The sequence below is a fragment of the Schistocerca gregaria genome, chromosome 3 (genome assembly GCF_023897955.1).
Source record: "Schistocerca gregaria isolate iqSchGreg1 chromosome 3, iqSchGreg1.2, whole genome shotgun sequence".
NCBI classification, from domain to species: domain Eukaryota; kingdom Metazoa; phylum Arthropoda; class Insecta; order Orthoptera; family Acrididae; genus Schistocerca; species Schistocerca gregaria.
Genome location: NC_064922.1, coordinates 71,528,323 through 71,551,009, shown reverse-complemented (window position 1 = coordinate 71,551,009; position 22,687 = coordinate 71,528,323). Strand labels below are relative to the sequence as shown.

Below are 22,687 nucleotides of genomic sequence, written 5' to 3'. Positions count from 1 at the left end.
TCATCATAAAGCCATTCTTGGCATCAAATTAATTATACCCTTGTTAATTAATAATCTTCGTCTACCTAAACGTTCATAAATAATATTAGATAAACAAAATAAACCAGAAGAACATAAACCATGACCAACCATTAGTGAAAGAGAACCTACACAACCTCATCAATTCATAGTCATCAATCCACCAATAACCATTCTTATATGAGCAACAGAAGAATATGCAATTAAAGACTTTAAATCAACCTGACGAAAACAAATAAATCTTACAATAACACCCCCAGATAAACCTAAAGACAATCAAAAGTAATTAAATTTTAAACCCAAATAAGGAATAACCTTTATAACACGAAAAATACCATAACCACCTAACTTTAATAAAACACCAGCAAGAATTATTCTACCTGAAATAGGGGCCTCTACATGAGCCTTAGGAAGTCATAAATGAACCAAAAACATAGGTATCTTAACTAAAAAAGCCAAAATTATAAATACATAAAACATAAAATAATAAGAACCAAAATCAACCAATAAAGGAAAATATAAAGTATTAGAAAAATCAAAAACCTTAAATAAAACTAATAATAAAGGTAATCTAGCAACCAAAGTATAAAAAATTAAATAAACACCAGCCTGCAAACGCTCAGGTTGATAACCCCAACCCAAAATTAAAAGTAAAGTAGGAACTAATCTAGCCTCAAAAAAAATATAAAAAGAAAGAAGACTTAATCTAGCAAATGAACAATAAAGCATAATTATTAAAATCAAATCCATAAAAACAAAAAAATTAGAATGATATGAACTTAAATAAACTGAACCTCTAGCAGTGATTATTAAAGAACAAATCCAAAAACTGAGTAAAATTAAACTAAAAGAAAAATAATCAATACCAAAATAATATCTAATTATATTCAAATCAGCATATGAATAAACACAAATTATAAAAACAAAACCCGACAGAAACATTAAAGAATGAACCAACCATCAACAATTATTTAATAAACAAAGAGGGATCAAAAAATAGTTATAAATAAATACTTTAACATAAAGATAAACCAAAAGATTTAAAAAAATCATTACCATGAGAACGAATTATTGAAACTAAAATAGAAAGACCTAAAGCACCCTCACAAACAGAAAAAACTAGAAAAATAACAGGAAAAAAATAATCATAATCAAACTCAATAAGAAAAACAATAACTAACATAAATAAAGAAAGAACAATATATTCTAATCTCAAAAGAACCATTAATAAATGTTTACGTTTAGAAGAAAAAACATAAACACCAGCAAAATAAATCAATAAAGAAGTAAAAATAGAGAATATAAACATTAGTTTTAATAGTTTAAAAAAAACGCCGGTCTTGTAAACCGGAAATAAGTCCAGCCCCCACTTTTAAAACTTCAGAGGTGGAAAAGCTTCCATCATCGGTCCCCAAAACCGGTATTTTAAATAAACTAACCCCTGAAATGATCAAAATAATAATTATATTATTATCAAATGTAATAAATATTAATTTTATTAAATTAAGACACCCAATATCAATAATGCTTTTTATTATCCTTCAAACCTTCCTAGTTGGATTAATAACAGGAACAATAATAGAAAGATATTGATTATCATATATTTTATTTTTAACATTTCTTGGTGGTATACTAGTATTATTTATTTACATTACAAGAATTGCATCAAACGAAATATTTCAGCCTAAATCAATCACTATAATTATTACATTAATAATGTGAGTATTTATCATATTAATATTAATTATTCTAGATATATCTATATTTATAGACTTTTTCAAAAACACCGAAACTATAAATATTGATAATTCAATCAATTATCAAGAAATAACAATATCTTTAGAAAAATTATATAATAGACCAACATTCATTATTACAATAATAATAATAATTCATTTATTTTTAGCACTACTAGCAGTTGTTAAAATCACCAATATTAATCAGGGACCTATTCGTAAAATAAGATAATTACTAATGAATAAACCCTTACGATTAAGACATCCTTTAATTAAAATTATTAATAACTCTTTAATTGACTTACCTGCCCAAACAAATATTTCATTTTGATGAAATTTTGGATCCCTATTAGGGTTATGTTTGGTAATTCAAATCGTAACTGGACTATTTTTAGCTATACATTATACATCAAATATTGAAATAGCATTCAGTAGTGTAGTACGCATCTGCCGAGACGTAAATAATGGTTGAATTATCCGAACCTTACACGCAAATGGAGCATCTATATTTTTTATTTGTATTTACTTACATGTAGGACGGGGAATTTACTATGGATCTTATATATATATACATACCTGAATAATTGGTACAGTGATTTTATTTTTAGTTATAGCAACTGCATTTATAGGATATGTCTTACCCTGAGGCCAAATATCTTTTTGAGGTGCAACAGTAATTACTAATTTATTATCAGCAATCCCATACTTAGGAACAGATTTAGTCCAATGAGTATGAGGAGGATTCGCTGTTGATAATGCAACATTAAATCGATTCTTCACATTCCATTTTGTATTACCATTTATTATTGCTGCTATAGCAGCAATTCATTTATTTTTTTCTTCACCAAACAGGATCTAATAATCCTCTTGGACTAAATGGAGATATTGAAAAAATTCCATTCCATCCATACTTTACCTTTAAGGATTCTATTACATTTGTAATAATAACATCATTATTAATTATACTATGTTTAATTAATCCTTACCTATTAGGAGATCCAGATAACTTTGTACCTGCCAACCCATTAGTAACACCAGTTCACATTCAACCAGAATGATATTTCCGATTTGCATATGCAATTCTACGATCTATCCCTAATAAGTTAGGAGGTGTTATTGCATTATTTTTATCAATTAGAATCTTAATAATTTTACCATTTTATAATAAAACACCATTCCGAGGCATTCAATTTTACCCTATTAATCAAATTTTATTCTGAATTATAGTAGTTGTTGTATGCTTACTAACGTGAATTGGTAAACGACCTGTTGAAGAACCTTATATTATAACAGGTCAAATCTTAACAATTATTTACTTCACATATTTCTTAATTAATGTCCATGTCGCAAACGCATGAGATAAATTAATTAAGGAATAAAGTTAATTAGCTTAGGAAAAGCATATGTTTTGAAAACATAAAATTAGAAGTTTAACTCTTCTATTAACTTTTCTCAAAAAATTTCACTAAACAAATGAGATAAATATAATCTTTAAACCAACAAAGAAAATAAAAAAATTCAAAGATAAAGGTAAAAAACTTTTTCAAGCTAAGTACATTAATTTATCATAACGGAACCGTGGTAATGTTCCACGAACCCAAATAAAACCAAAAGATATAATAGCAAGCTTAATAAAAATTTAAAAGAATAAAAATCACCGCCCAAAAAAATTAAATTCAATAACATTCTTATGAAGACAATTCTAGTATATTCAGCTAAAAAAATTAAAGTAAAACCACCCGCACCATACTCAATATTAAATCCTGAAACTAACTCAGATTCCCCTTCAGCAAAATCAAAAGGAGTACGATTAGTTTCAGCTAAGCAAGAAGCAAAACAAGCTAAAAGCTAAAGGAAAAGAAATAATAATAAATCAACAATAAAGCTGATAGTTTATAAAATCAAACATATTAAAACTACCAATTAAAATAATTAAAGACAATAAAATTAAAGCTAAACTAACTTCATAAGAAATTGTTTGAGCAACAGAACGAAGAGAACCTAATAATGAATAATTTGAATTAGAAGATCAACCAGCAATTATCACAGTATAAACACCTAATCTAGTACAACATAAAAAAAATAAAAATCCATAAGAAAAAGAACACATATAAGTTAAATAAGGAAAAATTACTCAAACGGCTAAAGAAATCATTAAATTAAAAACAGGGGAAAAATAATAAAGTAGGTAATTAGGTATAATAGGAATTAGCTGCTCCTTACAAATTAACTTAATAGCATCTCTAAATGGCTGAGGAATTCCAACAAAACCTACCTTATTTGGACCCTTTCGAATCTGAATATAACCTAAAACCTTACGCTCTAATAAAGTTAATAAGGCAACACTAATTAAAACACAAATAACCAATAAAAGAAAATTCAAAATAAATATATATAAATCATAAAGTATCAATACTATTTGTAGAAAAAATCTACATAAATGAATTCTAAATTCAACACATTAATCTGTCAAAATAGTAAATAAATTAATATTAATCAATATAACAAAAAATATTTTAACCATATGGTCCTTTCATACTAATATGGATTAACAATCTTAGGATAGAAACCGACCTGGCTCACGCCGGTCTGAACTCAGATCATGTAAGAATTTAAAGGTCGAACAGACCTAATCATTGGGCTCCTGCACCCAAAATTTTTCTTAATCCAACATCGAGGTCGCAATCTGCTTTGTCGATATGAGCTCTCAAAAACAATTACGCTGTTATCCCTAAGGTAACTTAATCTTATGATCATAAATTATGGATCAAAATAACAAACATAAATAAATGATATAATAATGAAGAGTTTATCTATTCTTCATGTCACCCCAACAAAACATCATCATTAAATATAGAAAGACAAACAAAAAACTATATAAAAGTAAAATGTCAAGCTCTATAGGGTCTTCTCGTCCTAAAGAAGAATTTAAGCCTTTTGACTCAAAAGTTAAATTCAAAAATTTATTAAGAGACAGTTGATTTCTCGTCAAGCCATTCATTCCAGCCACTAATTAAGAGACTAATGATTATGCTACCTTTGCACGGTCAAAATACCGCGGCTCTTTAAAAATACGCTCAGTGAGCAGGCCAGACCTCAAAATATAAACAAGAGGACATGTTTTTGATAAACGGGCGGAAATCAATTTTGCCTAGTTCCTTATAATAAGTTCACAAGGTAAAAATTTCATACAAATAAATATACTAATTCTATCATTATTACAAAAATTTTAAAATTAAATTAATAATCTTAAATAAAAACCTAAAATATTTATAAAATCAAAATAAAAAATAATGAACTAAAACGTAATCTTAAAGATAGCTGGTTTAAAGCTTACTATTATATTTCTATAAAATAAATTATAGGTTATTAACTTCAAAGCTTATCCCTTAAAGAATAAATAAGTTAATATTTTTACTTAAAAAATTAAATAAAAACAAATAACTTTAAAAAATTAAATTTTTTCTTAAGATATCTTGGGAAACGATTAACATCTCATTTCTATACATAATTTAATAATAATTATGATACATTAACTATAAATTATTTATAAATCAACCCATATCGAGACAAGTAAAATAAATACTAAAATTTTGATAAACACTGATTCAAAAGGTACAATAAATAAAATCTACTTAAAAAAATTTAAAATAATATTTCATAAAACACTTACATTACCAATAAACTATAATTTAAAAAATCAATTCTATAAAATATACTAAGACAAAAATACAATAAAATTATTTATATTAAATAATTAAATAAACAACAAATAAATATAATAAAATAAATAATCAAGATATCCTGATTTGCACAGAAAAATTTTCAGTGTAAATGAAACACTTTACTAATAAGTTATATCTTGAAACTCTTCCTAGATACACTTTCCAGTACATCTACTATGTTACGACTTATCTCATCTAAATTGAAGCTACTTTAAAATAAAATAGAATAATCAATAATGAGAGCGACGGGCGATGTGTACACATCTCAGAGCCAATATCAGTTAAATTAAATAAATTAAATTACTATCAAATCCACCTTCATTAACAGTATTTCACTATCAATTCCGTTGTAACAAAAATCTATTGTAACCCACCTCCTCTTAACTATAAGCTGCACCTTGACCTGAAATATTTTATAATTATAAATCTTGAGAATTATAACTCTAAAAAGATTCTCTGATAACGGAGATATACAAACAAATAAATTAAGTAGAGTAAATCGTGTATTATCAATCATGGGGTAGGTTCCTCTGAATGGAATGAGATACCGCCAAATTCTTTGGGTTTAAAGACCTTAACTAATAGTACCCTGGTAAATATAATTAACATTTAAAATAATAGGGTATCTAATCCTAGTTTATTATTTAAATTTCACAGATTCATAAAAAGGGCCACAAATAAATTTTAACATTTCACCTTACAAATTTATATTTCAACCCTAATAATATAAACAACTGTTTTAACCAATAATATTCACTTGTATCAATCGTATAACCGCGGCTGCTGGCACGAATTATGCCGATACTAAATCAATTGCTAAATCCAAAATCACTTGATAATTAAATCAAATTACTGCAAAAAGAACATTTAGTCTAACAAAACTTACATATAATACAAAGAAAAAGTGAATAAACAAGCAAGAATAAAACTTTTAAAAATAAAAAATAAGAAAATTTTAAATCTATTAATTCAGGAAAAAATAAAAGATTCAAATATTTAAAGAAAAAAAAAGAAAAAAACCACAAACATTAACAAAAAAAAAAAGAAACGCCCCTATGTATGACCACAACAACTTCTCTATTATATATAATTAAAGATTAATATGGAACATGTATAGCAATAAATGTATTATATTCTTTCTTATTTAATCTATCTTTTCACTAATAAATAAAGAAAGATTAAATAATATAATAAATATATTTTATACAATTATGTAATTTAATATAATATGTTATTAATATGAATTCTTTTTTTATATTAAGTTAACTTTCATATATATTAGTTAAATAATCTAATTATAGATAATTTACATAATTATATTATTATAATTAATATAATTATTTATATTAATTATAATATTTTATATTTAAATTAATAATTTTATTTATTATATCCAATTATAATAATATTAAATATTAAATTACATATTATTATATATATTATATTATAATAACCTATTTTAAGCTAAAAACATAAGTAGCTATAATCCTAGGTAAATAATTGCATTAAAATAATCAATTGATAATGATAAGATGAACTTATAATACTTTAATTTCATTTAAATGTAATATATTAATATAAATTATTTATTATATATATATATAAAAAAATAAAATGAGCAGGATAAATTAATCCTAATTAAACAAAATAATACATAAAAGAATTTCAAAAAAAAACTTTCGATTTATATATTAAATAAATGAAGTGCCTGATTAAAGTTTTACCTTGATAGGGTACATAAAGTAAATAAAATTACCTTCATTAAAATTACATAAGATAGAATTAAACTACCTCCTTTAGTATCAAAAACTAACGTGCATCATACACCTTAATGTAAAAAGGTAAGCTAAACAAGCTAATGGGTTCATACCCCATTTATAGAGGTATCAATCCTCTCCTTTTTAATGACCAACAACTCTACAAAACTTCTCTTCCTATCAACATTAATGATAGGAACGATCCTGTCCATTTCATCAAATTCCTGATTTGGGGTTTGAATAGGACTTGAGATCAACTTACTTTCATTTATTCCGCTCCTAACAAGAAATAAAAATATAATAATAAATGAATCATCAATTAAATATTTTATTGTCCATGCAATAGCATCGACAATATTATTATTTTCAATTCTGCTGATTCAAATAAAATATCCCATGGGATGGGAAACAGAATTTATCCCATCAATAATAATTAGATCTACACTATTATTAAAGATTGGAGCTGCACCTTTCCATTTCTGATTTCCAGAAGTTATAGGAGCATCAAGATGAAATAATTGTTTAACATTAATAACATGACAAAAAATCGCCCCAATAATGGTCTTATCTTATTGTATTCAATTAAGAACTTTTATTTGAACAATTATTATCTTAAGAATTATTATTGGGGCAATAGGAGGTTTAAATCAAACATCCTTACGACAACTTTTAGCATATTCATCAATCAGACATCTAGGTTGAATAATTAGATCATTAACAGTCAGAGAAAACATCTGAGAACTATACTTCATTATTTACTCACTATTAAGATTAATTATAGTTTTATTATTTAAGCAAATAAATTTATTTTTCATAAATCAAATTTATTCAGCCAGAAATATAAAAACCGAAATTAAATTCATAATATTCTTATCTTTATTATCTTTAGGTGGACTACCACCATTCCTTGGATTCTTACCAAAATGAATTGTAATACAATCATTAATAGAAAACAATATAACAACTATTATAACTATTATAGTTGTATTTACTACAATTACACTCTACTACTATATACGTATTAGATTCTCAGCTCTAATTATATCATACACAGAAAATTCGTGATCTATAAAGATAAAGTCCCAAAAATCAAGAATCATTCTTCCTATAACAGTAATAATTTCAACAACAGGATTGATTTCAACATCAACCTTAATTTCATTGTACTAAGGACTTAAGTTAATCAAACTAATAACCTTCAAAGTTATAATTAAAAGAATAATCTTTTAGGCCTTAGTAAAATTTTACACCTCTAGAATTGCAGTCTAGAATCATAATTGAATATAAGACCTAAATATGATAAGAGAGAAAACATCTCATAAGTAGATTTACAGTCTACCACCTAAAATTCAGCCATCTTACCGCAAAAATGATTATTCTCAACAAACCATAAGGACATTGGTACTTTATACTTCATATTTGGAGCATGAGCAGGAATAGTAGGAACATCAATAAGAATACTTATTCATGCTGAACTTGGCCAACTCGGATCTCTAATTGGGGATGACCAGATTTATAATGTTATTATTACAGCTCACGCATTCATAATAATTTTCTTTATAGTAATACCTGTTATAATTGGTGGATTTGGTAATTGACTTGTTCCACTAATAATTGGTGCACCAGATATAGCATTTCCACGAATAAATAATATAAGTTTTTGATTACTACCACCTTCACTAACCCTTCTTCTTACATCTTCTATAGTAGATAATGGTGCTGGTACAGGATGAACAGTTTACCCTCCTCTAGCAGGAGCTATTGCACACGGGGGTGCATCTGTAGATCTAGCTATTTTTTCACTGCACTTAGCAGGTGTATCATCTATTCTTGGTGCAGTGAATTTCATTACAACAGCAATTAATATACGATCAGAAAGTATAACTTTAGATCAAACACCTTTATTTGTATGATCTGTAGCTATTACAGCATTACTTCTCCTTCTTTCACTTCCAGTTTTAGCAGGAGCTATTACTATATTATTAACAGATCGAAATTTAAATACATCATTCTTTGACCTCGACGATACTCTGACTACCCAGACGCATATACATCATGAAACGTAGTATCAAGAATTGGGTCTACAATTTCTATTGTAGGAATCATTATATTCATTGTAATTATATGAGAAAGAATGATTACAAACCGAGCAATTATATTTAGAGCTAACATAAGAAGATCAACAGAATGACTACAAAATAACCCTCCCGCAGAACATAGTTACTCAGAATTACCATTAATCTCTAGATTCTAATATGGCAGATTAGTGCAGTAGATTTAAGCTCTACAAATAAAGGTTTGACCTTTTATTAGAAAATATTTATTAATGGCAACATGATCAAATTTATCTCTTCAAGATGGAGCTTCACCATTAATGGAGCAATTATCATTCTTTCATGATCATACTATGGTCGTATTATTATTAATTACAGTAATTGTAGGTTATGCCCTAAGTTATATATTATTTATTGCCTATACTAACCGTAATATACTTCATGGACATTTAATTGAAACAATCTGAACAGCTTTACCAGCAATTACATTAATTTTTATTGCCCTTCCATCATTACGAGTATTATATTTACTTGATGATTCAGTAGATGCAATAATTACAATTAAAACCATTGGACGACAATGATATTGAAGATATGAATATTCAGACTTCATAGACGTAGAATTTGACACTTATATAACACCAGAACAAGACCTAGAAAATGATGGATTCCGACTACTAGATGTAGATAACCGAACCATCCTACCAATAAATACAGAAGTACGAGTATTAACAAGAGCATCAGATGTTCTACACTCATGAGCAGTTCCTGCATTAGGGGTTAAAATTGATGCAACGCCAGGTCGGTTAAATCAAGGAACATTCACAATAAATCGACCTGGATTATTCTTTGGACAATGCTCAGAAATCTGTGGAGCAAACCACAGATTTATACCAATTGCAATTGAAAGAACTTCAGTAAATTTATTTATTAAGTGATTATCTAAGATAATTTAAGGAGTTAGTTAAAATAAATAACATTAGAGTGTCAATCTAAAGTAACTAAAAAAAATTATTACACCTTGAAATTCATCAGATGACTGAAAGTAAGTAATGGTCTCTTAAACCAAATAATAGTAAATTAACGACTACTTCTGATGGGGAAATTATATCCAAATCCCTCAAATATCCCCTCTTATATGATTCTCACTATTCATTATATTTTCAGCTACATTAATCTTGTTTAATCAAATAAACTTCTTCTCATTTAAACCTAACCTTATTAAAAGAGCAGAAAAAGTAACAATTGAAATAAAAAACTTAAATTGTAAATGATAACAAATCTATTCTCAACATTTGACCCATCAACTAACATCTTTAATTTATCATTAAATTGAACTAGAACATTTCTAGGACTATTATTAATCCCATCACTATTTTGACTTACACCATCACGAATTAACATTTTCTGAAATAAACTAAATTTAACCTTACATAATGAATTTAAAACACTTCTTGGACCAAAATCATTTAATGGAACAACATTCATTTTCATCTCAATTTTTATTATAATATTATTTAACAATTTCATAGGATTATTCCCTTATATTTTTACTAGAACAAGACATTTAGCATTAACATTTGCAATTGCCCTACCTATATGGCTAAGATTTATATTATTTGGATGAATTAACCATACTAATCATATATTTACACACCTTGTACCACAAGGTACACCGCCTGCATTAATATCATTTATAGTACTAATTGAAACAATTAGTAATGTTATTCGACCAGGTACATTAGCAGTACGGTTGGCAGCAAATATAATTGCAGGACACTTATTATTAACCTTATTAGGAAACACAGGACCATCTATAGCAATAAACTTAATCTCATTACTAATTATTGGACAAATACTTCTATTAATTCTAGAATCAGCAGTAGCAATAATTCAAGCCTATGTTTTCTCAATTCTAAGAACTCTATATTCTAGAGAAGTGTATTAAACCTATGTTAACAACTCACTCAAACCACCCATTCCACTTAGTAGACTATAGACCTTGACCATTAACAGGAGCAATTGGAGCAATAGTCCTAGTATCAGGACTAGCAAAATGATTCCACCTATTTAATATTAACTTATTCATAATTGGATTTGGAATTACCCTACTAACTATAATTCAATGATGACGAGATGTAGTACGAGAAGGAACATATCAAGGATTACATACAGGATTTGTATCAATTGGATTACGATGAGGAATAATTTTATTTATTGCATCAGAGGTATTATTTTTCGTTTCTTTTTTTTTTGAGCATTCTTTAGAAGAAGATTAGCACCAACAATTGAACTAGGAATACTATGACCTCCAATAGGAATTCAACCCTTTAACCCTATACAAATTCCATTACTTAATACAGCTATTCTTTTAGCATCAGGAGTAACAGTAACATGAGCACATCATAGTTTAATGGAATGTAATCATACTCAAGCACTACAAGGATTATTCTTCACAGTGTTATTAGGACTATACTTTACAATACTTCAAGCATATGAATATTGAGAAGCACCTTTTACCATTGCAGATGCAGTTTATGGATCAACATTCTTTGTTGCAACAGGATTCCATGGTTTACACGTAATTATTGGAACAATCTTTTTATCAACATGTCTACTTCGACACTCAATAAATCAATTTTCACCAAGACATCACTTTGGATTTGAAGCAGCAGCATGATACTGACACTTCGTAGACGTAGTATGATTATTCTTATATATCTCTATTTATTGATGAGGTAGATAATTGTTTTTCTAGTATAAATAGTACATTTGACTTCCAATCAGAAAGCTTGATATAAATCAAGAGAAACAATTCTAATTCTATCAACAAGAGTTTTCATTAGATTTATTATTCCAATAATTGTTATAATCCTGGCAACAACACTATCAAAAAAATTAATTAATGATCGAGAAAAAAGATCACCATTCTAATGTGGGTTTGATCCAAAAAGATTAGCACGAATACCATTCTCAATACGATTCTTCCTAATCGCAGTAATCTTTTTAATTTTTGATGTAGAAATTGCACTAATTCTACCAATTGTAATTATTTTTAAAACTTCAGACATTATAATCTGAACAGTATCAACAATATTTTTTATTCTAGTTCTATTAGGAGGACTATACCATGAATGAAACCAAGGAGCATTACAATGAGCAGAATAAAGGGTTGTAGTTAAATATAACATTTGGGTTGCATTCAAAAAGTATTGATATTATCAATCAACCTTAAATAGAATAAGAAGCGAAATATTGCAGTCAGTTTCGACCTGGAAGATTGGTATGTACTACCCTTATTCTTATTAATTGAAGCCAAAAAGAGGCGTATTACTGTTAATAATATAATTGAACTATAATAGTTCCAATTAAGGAAATGTAAAGCCAATATGAAAGCTGCTAACTTTTTATATTAGCGGTTAAACTCCGTTAACATTTCTAAAATTTATATAGTTTAAATAAAACATTACATTTTCACTGTAAAAATAATATATCTATATTTATAAATACTTAAAAGTAAAAATACTTCCTTAACATCTTCAGTGTCACGCTCTAATTATAAGCTATTTAAGTAAACGAAAAACAATATTACCAAAATAAATATTCAGAAAATAAAAGTTAAAAGATAAATCTTGAAATTAGAATCATATCAACCTTGAATATAACCAATTAAATAAATAAATAATCTATATAAACCTTGACCACCAAGTAATTCACCTCAACCATAATCAAATGACTTAGATGAATAATAACCTATTTTTAAAGGAATATATCTAATAAACTTAGTTGAAAGAAAAGGTATAAATCATATAGAAACAGCAAATCTAACAAAAGAAAGTATACTTAAAGAAAATAAATTATGAGAAAAATCAAAATTAGAAATAAGATAACCTAAATAGGCACCTAAAATAACAACTGTAATAGTTAAAAACTTTAAATAATAAGGTAAAGCAATCACATGAGGAATAGGAAAAATTAATCAAGATAAAAGACTACCACCAAAAACAGCAACAAACAATAGACCAATTATTCCAAATGAAATATAATAACCCTTATCATCAAAAGAAAATCTAGAATAAAAATTATTATCACCAGATATTGAATAATAAAACAAACGAAAAGAATAAGAAGCAGTTAAACCAGTAGAAAAAAAATAAAGAAAAAAAATTAAACAATTAATTCATCTTAAACAAACCATCTCAAGAATTAAATCCTTTGAATAAAATCCCGCTAAAAAAGGTATTCCACACAAAGATAAACTAGAAACATTAAAACAAACTGAAGTTAAAGGTATGAAATTAACAATTGATCCTATAAAACGAATATCCTGAGAATCCTTCAAATTATGAATTATTGAACCTGCACATATAAATAATAATGCCTTAAATAAAGCATGAGCCAATAAATGAAAAAATGCAAGCTTTGGATAACCTATAGCCAAAATTCTTATTATTAAACCAAGTTGTCTTAAAGTAGAAAGAGCAATAATCTTCTTTAAATCAAACTCAAAATTAGCGCCCAATCCAGCCATAAATATAGTTATACAACCAATTAAAAGTAAAAATCGACCACAATTATAAGTATCCAATATTGGTCTAAAACGAATTAATAAATAAACACCAGCAGTAACAAGAGTAGAAGAATGAACTAAAGCAGAAACAGGAGTAGGAGCTGCTATAGCAGCAGGAAGTCATGAAGAGAAATGAATCTGAGCTCTCTTAGTTATAGCTGCTAAAACAATTAATATAGTAATGAGCTTTATTTGAAAAGAATTAGAAATAAAATCATAATAATAAATATAATTTCAACCACCAAAATTTAACATTCATGCAATAGAAATTAAAATAGCAACATCACCAATACGATTAGAAAGTGCAGTTAATATACCAGCACTATAAGATTTTACATTTTGATAATAAATAACTAAACAATAAGAAACTAAACCTAAACCATCTCAACCTAACAAAATTCTAATTAAATTAGGACTAATAATTAAAAAACCTATAGAAAGAATAAATATTAAAACAATAATAATAAAACGATTTATATTCTTTTCACCAGATATATAATCCTCTCTATAATAAATAACCAAAGAAGAAATATATATAACAAAAGATATAAAAATAAGAGATATTCAATCCAAAATTAAAGTTATAACAACTATAGAACCATTTAAATTGAAAAGCTCTCACTCAACAAAAACTCTATAATCAATTATTAAATAATAAATACCTAAAATAAAAATTATAGTTCTCGAAATAAACAAAGAAAAAAAACTCAAAGAACAAATAGAAAATAAATTCACGGCCTAAGATGAAAAACTTCATATCATTGATTCCACAAAACAATATTTTTAATTAAAATACTTAAGCAAACTAAACAAAGAAATATTCACCCTTTAAACAGAGAATATTTAAAGGCAATCAATGTAAAAGTAAAAGATGATATTCACGAAAATAACCAAGAGAACAAGTATAAACACCAGAATAATAATTCCCATGCTGAGAATAAGAATATATATACAAAGTATAAACAGCTCTAAAAAAAGATAAAAAAATCAAAGCAAAAAATCTAAAAGAAGATCAAGATATAATTCTATTTAATAATCTAATTTCACCTACCAAATTTAAAGAAGGAGGAGCAGCCATATTTGATGATCTTAAAAGAAATCATCATAAAGCCATTCTTGGCATCAAATTAATTATACCCTTGTTAATTAATAATCTTCGTCTACCTAAACGTTCAGAAATAATATTAGATAAACAAAATAAACCAGAAGAACATAAACCATGACCAACCATTAGAGAAAGAGAACCTACACAACCTCATCAATTCATAGTCATCAATCCACCAATAACCATTCTTATATGAGCAACAGAAGAATATGCAATTAAAGACTTTAAATCAACCTGACGAAAACAAATAAATCTTACAATAACACCCCCAGATAAACCTAAAGACAATCAAAAATAATTAAACTTTAAACCCAAATAAGAAATAACCTTTATAACACGAAAAATACCATAACCACCTAACTTTAATAAAACACCAGCAAGAATTATTCTACCTGAAATAGGGGCCTCTACATGAGCCTTAGGAAGTCATAAATGAACCAAAAACATAGGTATCTTAACTAAAAAAGCCAAAATTATAAATACATAAAACATAAAATAATAAGAACCAAAATCAACCAATAAAGGAAAATATAAAGTATTAGAAAAATCATAAAACTAATAATAAAACTAATAATAAAGGTAATCTAGCAACCAATGTATAAAAAATTAAATAAACACCAGCCTGCAAACGCTCAGGTTGATAACCCCAACCCAAAATTAAAAGTAAAGTAGGAACTAATCTAGCCTCAAAAAAAATATAAAAAGAAAGAAGACTTAATCTAGCAAATGAACAATAAAGCATAATTATTAAAATCAAAACCATAAAAACAAAAAAATTAGAATGATATGAACTTAAATAAACTGAACCTCTAGCAGTGATTATTAAAGAACAAATCCAAAAACTAAGTAAAATTAAACTAAAAGAAAAATAATCAATACCAAAATAATATCTAATTATATTCAAATCAGCATATGAATAAACACAAATTATAAAAACAAAACCCGACAGAAACATTAAAGAATGAACCAACCATCAACAATTATTTAATAAACAAAGAGGGATCAAAAAAATAGTTATAAATAAATACTTTAACATAAAGATAAACCAAAAGAATTAAAAAAATCATTACCATGAGAACGAATTATTGAAACTAAAATAGAAAGACCTAAAGCACCCTCACAAACAGAAAAAAACTAAAAAAATAACAGGAAAAAAATAATTATAATCAAACTCAATAAGAAAAACAATAACTAACATAAATAAAGAAAGAACAATATATTCTAATCTCAAAAGAACCATTAATAAATGTTTACGTTTAGAAGAAAAAACATAAACACCAGCAAAATAAATCAATAAAGAAGTAAAAATAGAGAATATAAACATTATTTTTAATAGTTTAAAAAAAACGCCGGTCTTGTAAACCGGAAATAAGTCCAACCCCCACTTTTAAAACTTCAGAGGTGGAAAAGCTTCCATCATCGGTCCCCAAAACCGGTATTTTAAATAAACTAACCCCTGAAATGATCAAAATAATAATTATATCATTATCAAATGTAATAAATATTAATTTTATTAAATTAAGACACCCAATATCAATAATGCTTTTTATTATCCTTCAAACCTTCCTAGTTGGATTAATAACAGGAACAATAATAGAAAGATATTGATTATCATATATTTTATTTTTAACATTTCTTGGTGGTATACTAGTATTATTTATTTACATTACAAGAATTGCATCAAACGAAATATTTCAGCCTAAATCAATCACTATAATTATTACATTAATAATGTGAGTATTTATCATATTAATATTAATTATTCTAGATATATCTAGATTTATAGACTTTTTCAAAAACACCGAAACTATAAATATTGATAATTCAATCAAATATCAAGAAATAACAATATCTTTAGAAAAATTATATAATAGACCAACATTCATTATTACAATAATAATAATAATTTATTTATTTTTAGCACTACTAGCAGTTGTTAAAATCACCAATATTAATCAGGGACCTATTCGTAAAATAAGATAATTACTAATGAATAAACCCTTACGATTAAGACATCCTTTAATTAAAATTATTAATAACTCTTTAATTGACTTACCTGCCCCAACAAATATTTCATTTTGATGAAATTTTGGATCCCTATTAGGGTTATGTTTGGTAATTCAAATCGTAACTGGACTATTTTTAGCTATACATTATACATCAAATATTGAAATAGCATTCAGTAGTGTAGTACACATCTGCCGAGACGTAATTAATGGTTGAATTATCCGAACCTTACATGCAAATGGAGCATCTATATTTTTTATTTGTATTTACTTACATGTAGGACGGGGAATTTACTATGGATCTTATATATACATACCTGAATAATTGGTACAGTGATTTTATTTTTAGTTATAGCAACTGCATTTATAGGATATGTCTTACCCTGAGGCCAAATATCTTTTTGAGGTACAACAGTAATTACTAATTTATTATCAGCAATCCCATACTTAGGAACAGATTTAGTCCAATGAGTATGAGGAGGATTCGCTGTTGATAATGCAACATTAAATCGATTCTTCACATTCCATTTTGTATTACCATTTATTATTGCTGCTATAGCAGCAATTCATTTATTTTTTCTTCACCAAACAGGATCTAATAATCCTCTTGGACTAAATGGAGATATTGAAAAAATTCCATTCCATCCATACTTTACCTTTAAGGATTCTATTACATTTGTAATAATAACATCATTATTAATTATACTATGTTTAATTAATCCTTACCTATTAGGAGATCCAGATAACTTTGTACCTGCCAACCCATTAGTAACACCAGTTCACATTCAACCAGAATGATATTTCCTATTTGCATATGCAATTCTACGATCTATCCCTAATAAGTTAGGAGGTGTTATTGCATTATTTTTATCAATTAGAATCTTAATAATTTTACCATTTTATAATAAAACACCATTCCGAGGCATTCAATTTTACCCTATTAATCAAATTTTATTCTGAATTATAGTAGTTGTTGTATGCTTACTAACGTGAATTGGTAAACGACCTGTTGAAGAACCTTATATTATAACAGGTCAAATCTTAACAATTATTTACTTCACATATTTCTTAATTAATGTCCATGTCACAAACGCATGAGATAAATTAATTAAGGAATAAAGTTAATTAGCTTAGGAAAAGCATATGTTTTGAAAACATAAAATTAGAAGTTTAACTCTTCTATTAACTTTTCTCAAAAAATTTCACTAAACAAATGAGATAAATAAAATCTTTATACCAACAAAGAAAATAAAAAAATTCAAAGATAAAGGTAAAAAACTTTTTCAAGCTAAGTACATTAATTTATCATAACGGAACAGTGGTAATGTTCCACGAACCCAAATAAAACCAAAAGATATAATAGCAAGCTTAATAAAAAATATAAAAGAATAAAAATCACCGCCCAAAAAAATTAAAGCCAATAACATTCTTATGAAGACAATTCTAGTATATTCAGCTAAAAAAATTAAAGTAAAACCACCCGCACCATACTCAATATTAAATCCTGAAACTAACTCAGATTCCCCTTCAGCAAAATCAAAAGGAGTACGATTAGTTTCAGCTAAGCAAGAAGCAAAACAAGCTAAAGCTAAAGGAAAAGAAATAATAATAAATCAACAATAAAGCTGATAGTTTATAAAATCAAACATATTAAAACTACCAATTAAAATAATTAAAGACAATAAAATTAAAGCTAAACTAACTTCATAAGAAATTGTTTGAGCAACAGAACGAAGAGAACCTAATAATGAATAATTTGAATTAGAAGATCAACCAGCAATTATAACAGTATAAACACCTAATCTAGTACAACATAAAAAAAATAAAAATCCATAAGAAAAAGAACACATATAAGTTAAATAAGGAAAAATTACTCAAACGGCTAAAGAAATCATTAAATTAAAAACAGGGGAAAAATAATAAAGTAGGTAATTAGATATAATAGGAATTGGCTGCTCCTTACAAATTAACTTAATAGCATCTCTAAATGGCTGAGGAATTCCAACAAAACCTACCTTATTTGGACCCTTTCGAATCTGAATATAACCTAAAACCTTATGCTCTAATAAAGTTAAAAAGGCAACACTAATTAAAACACAAATAACCAATAAAAGAAAATTCAAAATAAATATAAATAAATCATAAAGTATCAATACTATTTGTAGAAAAAATCTACATAAATGAATTCTAAATTCAACACATTAATCTGTCAAAATAGTAAATAAATTAATATTAATCAATATAACAAAAAATATTTTAACCATATGGTCCTTTCGTACTAATATGGATTAACAATCTTAGGATAGAAACCGACCTGGCTCACGCCGGTCTGAACTCAGATCATGTAAGAATTTAAAGGTCGAACAGACCTAATCATTGGGCTCCTGCACCCAAAATTTTTCTTAATCCAACATCGAGGTCGCAATCTGCTTTGTCGATATGAGCTCTCAAAAACAATTACGCTGTTATCCCTAAGGTAACTTAATCTTATGATCATAAATTATGGATCAAAATAACAAACATAAATAAATGATATAATAATGAAGAGTTTATCTATTCTTCATGTCACCCCAACAAAACATCATCATTAAATATAGAAAGACAAACAAAAAACTATATAAAAGTAAAATGTCAAGCTCTATAGGGTCTTCTCGTCCTAAAGAAGAATTTAAGCCTTTTGACTCAAAAGTTAAATTCAAAAATTTATTAAGAGACAGTTGATTTCTCGTCAAGCCATTCATTCCAGCCACTAATTAAGAGACTAATGATTATGCTACCTTTGCACGGTCTAAATACCGCGGCTCTTTAAAAATACGCTCAGTGAGCAGGCCAGACCTCAAAATATAAGCAAGAGGACATGATTTTGATAAACAGGCGGAAATCAATTTTGCCTAGTTCCTTATAATAAGTTCACAAGGTAAAAATTTCATACAAATAAATATACTAATTCTATCATTATTACAAAAATTTTAAAATTAAATTAATAATCTTAATAAAAAACCTAAAATATTTATAAAATCAAAATAAAAAATAATGAACTAAAACGTAATCTTAAAGATAGCTGGTTTAAAGCTTACTATTATATTTCTATAAAATAAATTATAGGTTATTAACTTCAAAGCTTATCCCTTAAAGAATAAATAAGTTAATATTTTTAGTTAAAAAATTAAATAAAAACAAATAACTTTAAAAAATTAAATTTTTTCTTAAGAAACTAGATATCTTGGGAAACGATTAACATCTCATTTCTATAAATAATTTAATAATAATTATGATACATTAACTATAAATTATTTATAAATCAACCCAAATCGAGACAAGTAAAATAAATACTAAAATTTTGATAAACCCTGATACAAAAGGTACAATAAATAAAATCTACTTAAAAAAATTTAAAATAATATTTCATAAAACACTTACATTACCAATAAACTATAATTTAAAAAATCAATTCTATAAAATATACTAAGACAAAAATACAATAAAATTATTTATATTAAATAATTAAATAAACAAAAAATAAATATAATAAAATAAATAATCAAGATATCCTGATTTGCACAGAAAAATTTTCAGTGTAAATGAAACACTTTACTAATAAGTTATATCTTGAAACTCTTCCTAGATACACTTTCCAGTACATCTACTATGTTACGACTTATCTCATCTAAATTGAAGCTACTTTAAAATAAAATAGAATAATCAATAATGAGAGCGACGGGCGATGTGTACACATCTCAGAGCCAATATCAGTTAAATTAAATAAATTAAATTACTATCAAATCCACCTTCATTAACAGTATTTCACTATCAAATCCGTTATAAACAAAAATCTATTGTAACCCACCTCCTCTTAACTATAAGCTGAACCTTGACCTGAAATATTTTATAATTATAAATCTTGAGAATTATAACTCTAAAAAGATTCTCTGATAACGGAGATATACAAACAAATAAATTAAGTAGAGTAAATCGTGTATTATCAATCATGGGGTAGGTTCCTCTGAATGGAATGAGATACCGCCAAATTCTTTGGGTTTAAAGACCTTAACTAATAGTACCCTGGTAAATATAATTAACATTTAAAATAATAGGGTATCTAATCCTAGTTTATTATTTAAATTTCACAGATTCATAAAAAGGGCCACAAATAAATTTTAACATTTCACCTTACAAATTTATATTTCAACCCTAATAATATAAACAACTGTTTTAACCAATAATATTCACTTGTATCAATCGTATAACCGCGGCTGCTGGCAAGAATTATGCCAATACTAAATCAATTGCTAAATCCAAAATCACTTGATAATTAAATCAAATTACTGCAAAAAGAACATTTAGTCTAACAAAACTTACATATAATACAAAGAAAAAGTGAATAAACAAGCAAGAATAAAACTTTTAAAAATAAAAAATAAGAAAATTTTAAATCTATTAATTCAGGAAAAAATAAAAGATTCAAATATTTAAAGAAAAAAAAGAAAAAAACCACAAACATTAACAAAAAAAAAAGAACGCCCCTATGTATGACCACAACAACTTCTCTATTATATATAATTAAAGATTAATACAGTTATAATAGTTGTTATATTGTTTTCGTCAGGTTGATTTAAAGTCTTTAATTGCATATTCTTCTGTTGCTCATATAAGAATGGTTATTGGTGGATTGATGACTATGAATTGATGAGGTTGTGTAGGTTCCCTTTCTCTAATGGTTGGTCATGGTTTATGTTCTTCTGGTTTATTTTGTTTATCTAATATTATTTATGAACGTTTAGGTAGACGAAGATTATTAATTAACAAGGGTATAATTAATTTGATGCCAAGAATGGCTTTATGATGATTTCTTTTAAGATCATCAAATATGGCTGCTCCTCCTTCTTTAAATTTGGTAGGTGAAATTAGATTATTAAATAGAATTATATCTTGATCTTCTTTTAGATTCTTTGCTTTGATTTTTTTATCTTTTTTTAGAGCTGTTTATACTTTGTATATATATTCTTATTCTCAGCATGGGAATTATTATTCTGGTGTTTATACTTGTTCTCTTGGTTATTTTCGTGAATATCATCTTTTACTTTTACATTGATTGCCTTTAAATATTCTCTGTTTAAAGGGTGAATATTTCTTTGTTTAGTTTGCTTAAGTATTTTAATTAAAAATATTGTTTTGTGGAATCAATGATATGAAGTTTTTCATCTTAGGCCGTGAATTTATTTTCTATTTGTTCTTTGAGTTTTTTTTCTTTGTTTATTTCGAGAACTATAATTTTTATTTTAGGTATTTATTATTTAATAATTGATTATAGAGTTTTTGTTGAGTGAGAGCTTTTCAATTTAAATGGTTCTGTAGTTGTTATAACTTTAATTTTGGATTGAATATCTCTTATTTTTATATCTTTTGTTATATATATTTCTTCTTTGGTTATTTATTATAGAGAGGATTATATATCTGGTGAAAAGAATATAAATCGTTTTATTATTATTGTTTTAATATTTATTCTTTCTATAGGTTTTTTAATTATTAGTCCTAATTTAATTAGAATTTTGTTAGGTTGAGATGGTTTAGGTTTAGTTTCTTATTGTTTAGTTATTTATTATCAAAATGTAAAATCTTATAGTGCTGGTATATTAACTGCACTTTCTAATCGTATTGGTGATGTTGCTATTTTAATTTCTATTGCATGAATGTTAAATTTTGGTGGTTGAAATTA

General features: G+C 26.3%; 1 long non-coding RNA gene across 1 annotated transcript; it reads right to left on the bottom strand.

Moving 5' to 3' along the window:
• Nucleotides 1-4,232: 4,232 nt before the first annotated feature.
• On the bottom strand, nt 4,233-20,506 carry LOC126354511 (uncharacterized). The gene is made up of 2 exons (XR_007565343.1): nt 19,807-20,506; nt 4,233-4,849 (listed from the first exon to the last, which is right to left on the bottom strand). It is a non-coding gene; the product is annotated as an uncharacterized LOC126354511 (long non-coding RNA).
• Between the last annotated feature and the right edge of the window lie 2,181 nt (nt 20,507-22,687).